At 38.5% G+C, this 4,534-nt stretch overlaps 1 long non-coding RNA gene across 1 annotated transcript in view; it reads left to right on the forward strand.

Annotated features, from left to right (window-relative positions):
- The first annotated feature begins 861 nt into the window (after positions 1-861).
- LOC108512223 (uncharacterized) overlaps positions 862-4,534 on the forward strand; it is an 11,359-nt gene continuing 7,686 nt past the window's right edge. The window contains exon 1 of the long non-coding RNA XR_001880539.1: positions 862-1,108. This is a non-coding gene — a long non-coding RNA (uncharacterized LOC108512223). The remainder of the gene's footprint in view (positions 1,109-4,534) is intronic.

Consider the following 4,534-nt stretch of genomic DNA (forward strand, 5'->3'; position numbering starts at 1 on the left):
AAATTTTCTCAATCAAGCTCCAGCCTTCCACTTATTTGTAGTCTACCATTTTGATTATAAGTTCTGAAAAACTCTGTATAACAGAAACTTCTCTTAAATTGCTATGAATTGTTACACAAGAGCCACGATTTCTCATCTGATCAGTCAAATAGATGCTCCCAGGAAGTTGCTTGATATTGGATTTCAAGAAATACTCCATTTCCTCAGGATTTGGTACGTTGTGATTAAATACAACTCTGCCATCAGTGATTGTGATTCAGAGTCCCACATGGTGGGGATTCAGTGAGTTGTGTTTCAACAGCATAGTGATTTGAGGCAAATGTTTTTAGAATACTGTACATGGACAGTGAGAATATTGTTGCCATGTGTGGTAGACACATAGTATTGATTGTTGATTCTGAACACAACAGCCATTCTCCTACCCCTTTTTCTAATCTGACGGAACCTGACTTTCATGAGTGAGGCTGCAAATGTCAGATGCCCCCTTGCTGCTAGAGGTAGTCATATGACCCAGTTCTGACTAGTGAAGCATAATTGGAAGTCTCTTGCGAGGCTTTTAGGAAAGATTCTCTTCCTTGACAAAGAATCAGGGTGGCAGAAGAGAAGCTCCACCCCACCTGATTAGAAAAAAGAGGCAGAGAGACTCCCCAACGCTCTCTTCCTGCCTATGAATATTGACGTGAGAAGAAGTGGTATTTGGAGCTACTGTAGTCATTCTGTGACAAAAAGATGTCCTCAGCAAGCCAGGGATGGCACTCAAGCCACTGAAACACCCCTGGACTTATCTCCCTCCAAACCTTGCAGTAGTTGCTCCCTGTAATTACCGATATGCTGTTCTTCTGTACTGGACACACAGGGACACAGCACTTCTCCGCCACCAAAGCATGGCTCCATGACTTGGTTTGGCCAATGAAATGTAGCCAGAAGTGTTGTGTGCTATATCTCACGTTTGACTCTCTACCTGCTCTTCCCCTGCAGTGGTAATCATGGGAGCATGTATATTTATGAAGGTGCCATAAGATCAAACAGCCTGGAACGAAGAGCCAATGCCTGAAAAGCAGCTGTTGTGAAGAGCTCCCTGAACCCTCACCCAACTTTGTGACTTTGTGTGAGTGAGACATTAACTTCTGTTGTGTTAAGCCACTGGTGGGAGTTGTTTGTTACCACAGCATAAAGTAGTTTATCATGCCTGATACAATCTGTATTCTTTTAAGCCATTTATAATTGGTAGGCTCCTACATGTAGCTGAAAACATCCTAATTCACACTATATACAGCAATTTGACATGAAAACAACTTTCCTGTAAAATGAGACATTTGCCTTCATGGCAAAATAAATATCTACTATTTTTGCCTGCCAAAATGCCAATCTCTTTCTAGAAACAGCATCCCCATCTTACTTAAGGAGACCACTGCAGCAGACATGTCCGTGCTCTGCTCATGTCTTCTCAGCACTTGCTTCTACTCACAGAAAGTTGCTCACTACAAACTCCTGTGTCTCTCTGCTTGAGAACCTTTGCCTGGTTGCAATAGAACACTCATCTCGCACATGGGACAAGCCAAAAGTGCCCAAGAGTTAATGCCCAGAAGCCCTCAGCAAATCGTGTAAATAATACATATGTTGAAAAATGTCCTGGCTTCCTCACTTCTAGGTTGAGATAACTCTGATATGTGTTTTACATTGTCTCCTTGTGGGATGGAGCTCCAATTGCTCAGTGCGGGAACTGCTTTGATAACGCATCCTTTATTGGCTTCTCTTCCTTCCCTGCCGCTCTTCTCCACTCCCCTACTGATGTTTTCTATGATCTCCAAAATAAACCATTTGTTCTTGAATCCTTGTTTCAGAGTCTGCTCTGGGGGAACTCAAACCAGGATGTCATTCTCTCCAAGTGGAACAAATCTTTTTGGGATTGGCAGTTAAGTTAGATTGCTTGCTCTGTCTTTAATATTTGAATCTTGAACAGAATCCCATAAAGACTATCTACAGGGAGACAGACGCTCTTCAAAGGGTCTGCTTGTTAGTTCCTTCTTTACGGATTCTTGCAGCTCCTTTTGATATTTATTTTCTGAGCCAGATTCTTGGCTTCCCTTCCATTCTATTAGTTACCTCATATCCCTTCAATAAATTCCTTTTGGGATGAAATAGCTAGAATTTCTTTCTGTGAATTGCAGTAAAAGAAACAATGAATTTAAACAATACATTAAACTTCTTTCAGACATAAAGACTGACATAAACGAATGAGTTTATAAAAGTATAAGAGCACTAAATGCTCTATTTTAATTATTCATGAAATCAAATCCATAGGAGTCACTTTAAAATGTCAATGTTTTCATGTTTCTTTATATTTCATTTGAAATAGTGTCTCTAGCCAGTGAAAATGTCTTTATAGCATTTTAATACAATGCCTATGAAAAATTATTGATCTGGAAGGGTAAAATAACTTGGTAGTGATGGGAGGGGTCATTGTGGTTGTTGTTGTTTTATTTTGTTTTGTTTTTATCTGGGGTAGCTACTAAGTTTCCATTAACTAGTGTAGTACTTTTAATTAAACATTTTAAGATAAAAAAAGTTTTAAAGCATTTCCATGCAAAGAAAACTGGATTGCTATAATAATAGAGAAAATTTGTTTATTTTAACAAACCTTACATACCTAACCATGAGAATGCATAGAGCAAAGCTGTTTAAATATTAAAGAAGATCTCCTAATGCCCAAATCTATGACAAGTTGAGTAACAAAATTAATAATGAGAATAATGGATTATAACCCCCAAAATAAAATATATATATTGATGAGTCCATACTGATACAAATAATTTGAGAAATAAATAAGAGAATTCAAATTAATAAATATAGAAGAAATAATGGAAACATAAAATCAACATTTGATAACATTACAGTAATAATTACCTCAATCAAGAATCATTAACTGATGCTAAAATTAGCAGGTAAAGGTGTGATGAAAAACAGGATATTTATCTCACCACAAGATACTTACCAAATACAAAGAGGAAAACAATGTTAAGTGCAGAAATTTGAAAGACTGCCTTATCCAAGTGATCTAAGTTAACATCGCTAGTAATTAGACAAAATGTCATTATGTGCCTCCCAATCTGATGTGTTTAGAAGGTGTGATGGTTCATTTTATGTGTCAACTTAACAGGGTCATGGGGTGCCCAGATATTTAGCTAAACATTACTCATAGGCATGTCTATGTGGGTATTTCTTGATGAGGTTGACATTTGAATCAGTAAACTGAGTAAAACAGATTTCCACCTGCAATGTGTGTGGGCCTCTTCCAATTTTTCGGAGGCCTGAATGGGCTAAAAGTATTCTGTTGGTGCAAAAGTAATTATGGTTTTTGCCATTAAAAGTAATGGCAAAATACTTCTGCACCAACCTAATATAAACAAGAAATAATTTTTTCTCTCTTCCTGTCTTCAAACTGTGACAGAAGTCTTCTCCAGCTTTTAGGCCTGAATTCAGACTGGATCTTACATCATTGGCTTTCCTGGTTCTCAGACCTTCACTGTCAGACTAGAACCAACACCATCAGCTCACTTGCTTCTCAGGCCTTCCTATTTAAACTGGAACGTGTGTACCATCAGCTCTTCTGTCTGGACTTCTCACTCCCCATAATCACATCAGTCCATTCCTTAAAATAAATCTCTCTCTCAATCTCTCTCTGTCTCTCTCTCACACACACATACATTCTCTCTCTCTATCTCCTACTGGCCATGTGTATTAGTCTGTTTTCATGCTGCTGATAAAGACATACCCGAGACTGGGAAGAAAAAGAGGTGTAATTGTACTTACAGTTCCACATGACTGGGGAGGCCTCAGAATCATGGTAGGAGGAGAAAGGTACTGCTTACATGGAGGCAGCAAGACAAGATGACGAAGATGCAAAAGCAAAAATCCTTGATAAAACCATCAGTCTCGTGAGACTTATTCACTACCATGAGAACAGTATGGTGGAACTGCCCCCCGTGATTCAAATTATCTCCCACTGGGTCCCTCCCACAACACATGGAAATTATGGGAGTATAATTCAAGGTGAGATTTGGGTGGGGACACAGAGCCAAACCATATCACCCTGTTTCTTTGGAGAACCTTGGTTAATATAGATGATTTTGTTATCAGGAGTAATTGGTTCTGGGGCTTCTAGAATTGAGTGTCTAATCTGATTGGATTTAAAGACACTAATGACTCTATTTTCAGTAGTAAAGAGAGCACTGTTAGTTAGGGTTATCAAGTGGAGATACTCAGGGTACCTCTATGGCCAGATCAAGTATGGCTTGATCTGAAGGAAGTACAAGAAGGAAGGAGCTGGGTGACTATGTATATGACACTTTTGAACATTTTTAGGAGTCTAATAAATGTAATGACATTAGATGGTTGTTCTTAATGTCAATGGGCAAAATGATGAAATAAGGATGAATTCTGGGATTCAAGTTCTCACCTCAAGTGCCACATAAATGACCTCAAAACATCTATGTATTCTATGAAGGAGACCCTTATCTCCTTTTTTTTTTTT

Source organism: Rhinopithecus bieti, unplaced genomic scaffold (assembly GCF_001698545.2).
Source record: "Rhinopithecus bieti isolate Rb0 unplaced genomic scaffold, ASM169854v2 scaffold_28987, whole genome shotgun sequence".
Taxonomy (NCBI): Eukaryota; Metazoa; Chordata; class Mammalia; order Primates; family Cercopithecidae; genus Rhinopithecus; species Rhinopithecus bieti.